The 8,790-nt window shown below is 41.0% G+C and overlaps 1 pseudogene; it reads left to right on the forward strand.

The window, feature by feature from the left end:
* The window catches only part of LOC122346043, a 24,105-nt pseudogene extending 19,881 nt beyond the window's left edge, over nt 1-4,224 (forward strand).
* The last annotated feature ends 4,566 nt before the right edge of the window (nt 4,225-8,790 follow it).

Raw genomic sequence — 8,790 nt, forward strand, 5'->3', positions numbered from 1 at the left:
AAATTCATAATCGAAAAGGAATTTCTAGATGTGCAAAAAGTTTTTTCAAAAAAAGAAAAATAATATTGTTTCTGCTTGTCTAGACAATCCTTCTTGACTTCAGAATTTTTTTTATATTTTGGCCTGGGAATGAGACATCTTGGCTTGAAAAACATTTATTGCAGTGTCATTTAGACACGCATCTGATAACGAAAAAGATAACTTGGTTAATTAACTGCATTTGATTGGATATTGTAATTATTTGCTTTGTGCACCTGAAGGGTTCGGTAAAGAATAGAACAATTACTTCGAAAATGCCCCCCCGTTTTGCCAAGAAGCAAGGCAGCATGTCCATCGAGCAGCCCGAGGAGACGCTCTCCACCAACAACTTGGGAACAGAGATCTGGGAGACAAACAGCACCGGTAATACTGATAACAACCTTTTTATCAAGTGTATTCATATTTAAGAAGATTCTAAATGATTTTTGTTTTCCTTCTGAAGCTCTGACTGTCCAGTCGCCAGGTGGAGATTCATGAACAAAGCAGGTTTCCTACACGGGCAGTGAACCCAATTGAGGTACAGGTTGTTGTTTTCTGGGCAAGTATTTTTGCGTGCCTCAGTCAGTGAGCTAATGACCTATTGTCCTGTCTTCTAGGATTCAGATCATGGGCCCGAGCAGAGTAAAGAACACAAACCAGGCCCCATTGGTAATGAGCGCTGAAGAACCGCAAGGGTTCAGAGGGCATGGAGCGCCTGAGGACCCATCACTCCTGTCAATGGAGTGGATATTCACGTGGACAACGCTATTCCTGTGCCGCCATCGAGTTTGGTGTTAGCGCAAAGGATTCTGACTTTAGCCTTCCTCCAGGGACCACGCCAGTGCCTGTGTCCAACCCCCCACCCAAGCTGCAGGACGCTTGCTGGGAATGTGCGTTTTGCAGTAGCTCTGCACGCAGCAGTTACATTGTCAGCTTTGTAAAGAAGCATTGAGTGTTTATGCTGTTGTTAATGTGTGTGCACAGCCGGGCCTGACTCAAGCCATCCCGATGCTCGCAGAGACCACCTGCAGCCTGGAATAAACCTCAACCCCATCAGCTTCCCTACTGCAGACCTCACGCTCAAGGTAACGTGATGATTGGAAGTGATAAGCCTGTTTGTTTGGTTGATGCCTCTTCATCAGTGATCTTAAGGGTTCTTCCAGATACTTCACCTTATTTCTTGGGATTTGCAAAACAGCACACATTCTGTCTGCTCGCATGCATGCCTAGCTACCTAGGACATGCTACCAGCTATTCTAATGACATTAGAATATTCTAATATTCTAATGACACCCCAATAACATTAAAACATTTTAATGCATGTCAGATGTTTGTAACGTGCTAGTTTGTTGTCAATATGTGTCAACAATAACCTGTAAATATTAAGCATGCGAACATGTTAAATTGTGCTCACTGACTTCCACAGTTTGAGGAAAAAAACTATTATAAACAATCAACTTTTACGTTAACAACATTCTTCAAAATATCTGTTGTTGTATTCAACCAAGAAATGAAATCAAAAGTAAAGTACTGAAAACTTTCTAAATAGCCTTTCCCACTGGCTTGATCTGCGTTAAAAGAAACAAACGCCTGAGTGAATTAACAATGTGCTAGATCCTGAGATCTGATTTCTCACCAGCATGTTTGTCTGTGGTCTCAGATGGAGTCAGCTCGTAAGGCGTGGAAAACTCTCAGGCTCTCCCGGAGCAGGGCTCCCGGCGGTGCGGGCTCCGGCTCTCAACCCGCCTGCAGCGTGGGCTCCTCCAGCGGTGTCAGCTACAGCTCCTTCCGGTGGAGTGTCTATGCCCCCATGCCTGTGGCGTCTGTTGCTCCTTCTGTCTCCATGCAAGGTCAGGTGTCTAATTATTCTCTCAGACTATGTCGCATGCCGTGGCAATACATGGCTCTAAAAACTGTTGTGATCTGGCGTGGTATCACAGGCAGTCACATCCCTCCTCTGTATCTGGACGGTCATGTGTTCCAGAGTCAGCCATGCTCACTGCCACCCTTGACTCAGCAGCCAAGCTATCAACAGGTACGATCACATTCATGTTAAAAGAATTAATGTTCATGTTGCTTCAGTCTGTAAATGGTTTCAACCATTTAAGGACATCAATGTAACAGCTTGGAAATAATGTTATGTAACATCACATTTACCTGAGGAAAAAACAATATTTGAGGAGCATGGACTCTGTAGTCAGCTAGAGAAATTAACTGTAGCGATAAGCATTAATTATATACAACAAAAAAAAAAAAAATTTATAGTTTAATTTGTTTGAATAAATCTTTTTTTTTTTCATCACCATTAAGATTATATACAAATCAGAATTTTAACCTTCATTATTATAGAAATGTAGTTCCAGCTGAATCTGATATATATTGTTCAGCATTAGTTTTTTTTTCTTCTTGAAAATGTGCCATGTGCTTTAACTGATATACAACCAAAATAATCAGAATTGTGCATCAAATATGATACAGTTGTCTTTATAGGGTTCATTTAGTGGATCTATGTGTTTGTTTGTTGTGTGTTCAGGCCACCCTCAGCAGATTCCCATCTCCTGCACACGTCCTCTACAGGCTCAGGCTCAGCTGGGTCTGCGAGAGCTCTGCCTGTCTCTCAGTCTCAAGAGATGTTTAGCTCCATCCTCCTTTCAGGTAATTCACCCGCCTCAGACATTATCAGTATTGTTCAGTTTCTTATTCATCTCCTGCTCTTTCTACACAGTCCCATGCCACTGTAAAGAGTTTCTCTTAAAACACCAAACTGTTAATAACTGCTGTAAACAACATTATACCTACACTATACGCTGGCCACACTAATAATGCTGGGCTTCCTCTGTTTTTGTGTTAATCTGAGTGCTTTCAATGCTCTCTTCTTACAGGTCTCAGGTGTACATGCACCCAAACCTGTCTCAGCCTAGTCCCATGGTGCTCTCTGGTGGGCTCCTCTCAAAGGGCCATACTCTGCATTTCCTGGCATGCAGCCGTCAGACATGGTCAAACCGCAGTCCGGATCTCACTACCAGCCCATGAATGGCAGCCAGCCACTGGTGTACGATGGGCCGATGAATCAGGCAGCTGGGATGGGCACGTCACAACTCATGGACTCACAGCTTATTCAGGCAAGTTCTGATGAAAGCCATAAGAAAGCAGTGTTCAACTACATAAACGCATGCAATTATTGAAGTAAAATGGGTAGGGGCATTAGTATGCAGTCAACAGCTTCAAAATGCAGTTTGAATTTGCTTTATTCAGAATTTATAGTTCAAGGCCATGTCCACTGACTTTGTGTTTTCAGGTGACAATGCCCATGCCTGATCTCAGCTGCGCCATGGCTCGGCCCAGCAGCACCTTATCCTTCCCCAGTCCATCCAGCTCCAGCAGAACCAGAACCTGTCTGTGGGAGCTCCACGCTGCATGATGCCTCCTGAACCCAGCCAGCCGTCATGAGCGGCAGCAGGAGGTAAGAGCGTGTGCTTCAGGAAATAACTGTCTCTCAAATGTCTTCCTGCATGCAATTACACACCTTTCTGATAAATCGTGTGCTTTCTGCAGCCTTCCCAAAATGGACATGAAGGGATTTCAGTTCTCTGATAAGCCCAACCATTCACCTGGAATACCCAGCGGCTCCTACAGGTGAGCCGACAGTTCACAAACTCTACCTGCAGCACAGTAAGCTGTAGTCACACTATGAAATGTTGGTATGCCTTTGATTTATTCTATGCACAGTTTGGTAAATTACTTAGAATTTGACAGAATTTATTGTATAGGAATTCTTGTCAATTTAACGGTTTTGTATGTGTAGGTGTCTGTTCACTAATGAGGTCTTTTGTTGGACTGTCTTCTCAGACCCAGTTCAGCCAGTCCTAGTGGGAAACCCCTCAGGAGCCCTCCAGCGGTGGCCTCTCTCCCCAGGACATTACACACAGCAGGTACGGCTCATTTCTGTCCTTAACTATGACCCGAGAGGACATGTGGCACACTGCTAACATGCCTGCTATCTGCTGTCTGATGCTGCAGGTGTCTGCTCCTCAGGGCAGTATGGTCATGCACATGAGGCCCCCCACCAGTGGTCCCTTCCCCAACCCTATCCAGCGGCCTGTCATGCAGGTCAACAAGACCGTCATCATCCGCTCACCACCCTACCCGAGCCCTGGGCGTGATCCGCCCACAGCACACTCCTCTCTAACCCTGAGCCCACCGTGAAGGGCCCTGAGGATGGTGTGAAGGTGAGCCACCCACTGTGAGCATAGGTAATGGCATCTCATGTACTTCCTTCTTATTGTCATGTTTTGTTAGTTTTAGATCATGTTTATATCAAAACCAAAATGCTAATCTGTAAGGATGAAGCTTTATGTGAACAATGTTTGTCTAATGGAGGCTTTTTGTGTCTCTCAAGTGAAGCAGGGTCATATAACAGCTTGATAAACAATACAGTGTTAGCATAGGTAATTGATGAATTTATACTATTTTTTCTGTGTTTGGCGATATTTAGATGTCTCCATGTTCTTCATACTTGAGAAACTTGAGAAAATAAGTTTGATTTTTAACTGGACGACCAGCAAACAATTACTAAAAACAAAATGCAGAACTGCAAAAGAAAATGCTGTAACCCAATACAAAACCCAAATAAAATTCAGAATCTAAAAAAAAAAATTATTTGTAAACCAAATAAAATATATATCTTTTTTTTTTTTTTTTTTTATGGTCCTGTAAATGAAAAGATGCTTTTCAATTTAATTGTCAAGGTTGAGAAAACTATTTTCCTATTAAGGAATATTGTGATGAAATATTGTGGTAATAATTTTTGCCATTGTTGCCCAGCCCTAATCTTGATGTTTTTCTTTTCTTTATAATATCTGGTATGTATTATTGAGAGGTCTATAATGAGTAAAAATGTTCCCTTCACTTTTCTCTGAGATGAAACTGAGAAAGAACTAATAGAAACCAGTCTAATGGCAATAATACAAAGAAAATTAAAAGTTATAAACAACACGCCACTCCAAAATGACAATGTGGCTTAATCGTTTATTGCCTTCCCATGTGTTGACTGTTCAGTGTATTATCCAGTAGAATCATTTGAAGCAGTTGTTTTTAAGTCTTTTGACTGCCGGTATTGAGTCTGCCTCTTGTTTTTGGTACAGGTGAAGGCTCTGCATGGACGCCAGCGCCGTCATGGCGTCAGCGATGCCAAGAGCTCATCAGTGATTCCCGGCAAGATCCAGGAGCTTTGCCAGTACAGGTCAAAGCTGCTCGTGCCGGAGCCATCAAACCACAGTCTGTCAAAGTGGAGGAAGGCAAAGCCTAATAATGGACCTCATGATCACATGACACCGCTGTCTGTAGGACCTCCTCCTCTCTTCCTCCTCTCTCCTCCCTCTCTCTCTGTCTCTCTCTTTCTCTGTCACTGTACCCTGAACTGACGCACAGGATCACCAACTCCACAAATCAATCGGAACACATTAATAATAAACTTCACATAGAGAGATATGAATATCTATATATATAAATGTAAACTATATATATATAAATAGACACAATAGTTTTGACTCTTTCTGCTCAGACTTTCCAAGATCAGCTTTATTTATTAACATTTTATTTGACATTTTCAAGTGAAGAATTACGTTCACAAAAGCGCAAGCGAACCCTGGTGTGTCTCGCTTCTCTCCATCAAAGTCGTGCAAACAGAAAAACAGGCTGCGTATCTCTCCTCTTCCAGCTCTCACGTCTCCACGCCCATTATTGCCAAACTGGAGCCAGCTGATTGGACTCGAGGTTTTGATTGACATGCAGATCAACAGAAGCTCCAGAGCTGCGGTGTGTGTGGCATTAGTCACTTTTACTGGGTACCATGGAGTTTTAACTTTTTTTTTTTTTTTTTTTTTTTCTTTTTTTTTAATATATATAAATATAGTAATCATGCCTATTTGCGCTTATTATAATAAAACCTCCTTTTTATTCAATAAAAAAACTTCAAACCCAATTTTGAGGACATTGTTCAATCAAAACATGGTGATACTTCGAACCTTTTATTTACAGCTGCTTTTCATGTGTTGTAAATGCAAAGCAACATTTGATCCTTTAAAGGTGTTGCATGATGGGGCTTGAGTGGCGTGTGTGCCGCGTGTGAAATAAACCTGTTACAGTCAGCAGCATTGAGAAGCGCTTGCTCTGTGTTTGGTGTGATAAGGCGGGTGGGATATATGGGCACCCTGTGTAACGTGAGAGACGTTTGTGATGATGTCAGGTGGATTGTTGTGCTCTTCGGAACGCTGATGGGGGAAATGTTACAGTATGTTGATTTGGTCAAGAAGTCCTTTTACTTTCAGCTTTTGAGCTTTTTGTCGGTCGGTAGGTCACAGGAGTGCGAGGGTTGCACAAGCAATAAAAAGCCTATCTGTAACCATCGGGGGTCCAAAAATGCGTCGTGTTTGCAGGAACGAGTGCTTGTGTTGTAAATGTTGCCGTCCCTGTGGGCTCAGGGGATCCGGAGTGCACAGGAAATGTTGAGTTTTGAAGGTGCTTCGTTACACTACAGCTGTACAGAACTATATAACCATCAGCACATGTTCTTTCGCATGTTTGATATTGGAGCGTTAATGCAAATGCAACCTCTTCTTTTCCTTTCGGGTGAACTGTTGGACATTTGAAATGCCTTTTTTAAATGATTTCTGCAGTGCTCATGGTTATTTCGGAGGTTTATTTGTTTGGGTGTTCATTGGCGCTGTTGGATTGTCACCTTCAACGGTAATATTGTTTCTTGATGATTGCTGCATATCTGTACAGACTCATTATTGCCCTTTTGCTTCTTTGTTAGACCTGTATTTAAAGGGCCAGCAATGAATTTACTCACTCTTCTTTTCATTTATTTTTAAGGGTCTGTTTTCCCTGCAGATATTTATCACTCAGTGTTGTTTATCCTATTAAATGTGTGATTAATATTTGCCCTTTTATTGGAAATGATCTCAAGAGAGAAATAAAGCAGATTGTGCTTTTTTTCAAAACGAATCATTGTTTGTATTCCCATTACCCTTGTGCGTGTTATTGACGAAACGTTGCAGTCATTTAAGTGTAAGTCATGCCAAATGAAAATCAATGATACTGCATGTTGATGGGTTTTCTGTCTTTTTAAATGCATATCGAGTAAAATATTGGCTAAATGGTTAAATACAGTAAAAATTAAGCAAAGATTTAGACTTTAAGCTAAATGAATGAAAACTAGTTTAATACCAAGAAATACATGAAGCTCAGCTGCTGTTTTTTCTTTCAATGTTTTCTTCTTCTTCTCAATACATTTTCCTGGAGGTACACAAATGGTACATACTTCTGAACTCTCTTTCTGATCAAATACCTGATTCAGCTGTTAAGCAGAAACTGGGTTTAAACTAAGAGTCCTTGAACGCAGCCCAACCAAAACACTGTCTTATGCTGCCTTCATGGCTTACGTTCCACTTGTGAATTTGTAATTACGATTTTGTCATGTTGAAGTGTTTTGGCTTGCTGACAATTTCAAAATTTTAGTTAATTCAATAAATATTTGGTCTATAGATGCAGTATTCACCTGAAAGAGAAGGGCTTCTGGCTTTTTAGGAAGTGTCTGGTGCCACTTTTCAACACTTTTTTTTTTTCGTGTCTCCTTTTAAAGAAAAGCCATGATGTACATGATGTAGAGAATGGATAGAAAGCCAGAACCTTTCCTGCCAATGTGTCAGAGGAACCAGCATCCAATTGAGAGGTGGTTTGTTCATTTTATTCTTATATTTTGTAACCGCCAAACAATTCTGCCACAGCGTCTTGAATTCTGTCGTTCCAGTAGCTTAAATGGAGACACTGAAATAGAATTTTAGTGAAATCCCGTGAGTGGTTTAGAAACTGCAGGACAATGTGATATTCCTAAAACGGGCACTTCTAAAGGATGCTGCCCTACTGCACAGCGAGGTAATCTCCAGTCCTGGAGGGCCACCGTCCTCCGGATTTAACTCCATCCCCTAATGCGTGACGTGACTGTAACTCTTCACAATTACTTGAAAGTTATCCAGGAAGACAGTAATTTGTATTTAAATGGGCCCAGGCTCTCAGGGCCGTGCGCTCTGAATGGGATTGCATGCGTATGTAATCCATATGTAATATAAACTGGAACAATGCTGTTTAGGTGGCACTGATGAGAGAGCTGCTGGGGCAGGAGTGGAAAAGGTCCTTGACTTAGTTCAATGACTCTGTATGATGGCGTGTTGGCCATCTAATCATTTTCCCCTAAGTTCTGAACTCTTCCCTTGCATTAAAATTCTTTTCATTAAAAATGGTAGTAAAGGGTTGCCAAAAAATATAACATATTCTGAAAAATAATTGGGTTATTCTGCGCGAGGTTGGACCAGATTTTCATCCGACACCTGAGGAGCCACTTTCTGATTAAACAGACCTGAACCCTTTAACTCAAGGCCTTTGAGATCCGCACTAGAACATCGTTTTGTGTTTAAGCTAAACTTGCTGGAATGGTGGCTCTTTGGGAGTAGATGATATTTTCAAAACAAACCACTTAAAGATTAAAAGCTTATTATTATTATTATTATTATTATATAACTGTTTACCAGCTGGTTGTTTTCACACACAGTTGTTGGTCAAAAAAATGTTTTTGTTTTGTTGTTTTTTCATATAATGCTAAGTCTGCAATACCAACTTTGTTCATAGTATTTGAATTTATAGAAAAAGGCAAAAAAAAAAAAAAAAAAAAAAAAAAACCATTTTTTCCCTATTCTTTTCTATTTTTTTTTT

This window comes from Puntigrus tetrazona, chromosome 5 (genome assembly GCF_018831695.1).
Source record: "Puntigrus tetrazona isolate hp1 chromosome 5, ASM1883169v1, whole genome shotgun sequence".
Classification (NCBI taxonomy): domain Eukaryota; kingdom Metazoa; phylum Chordata; class Actinopteri; order Cypriniformes; family Cyprinidae; genus Puntigrus; species Puntigrus tetrazona.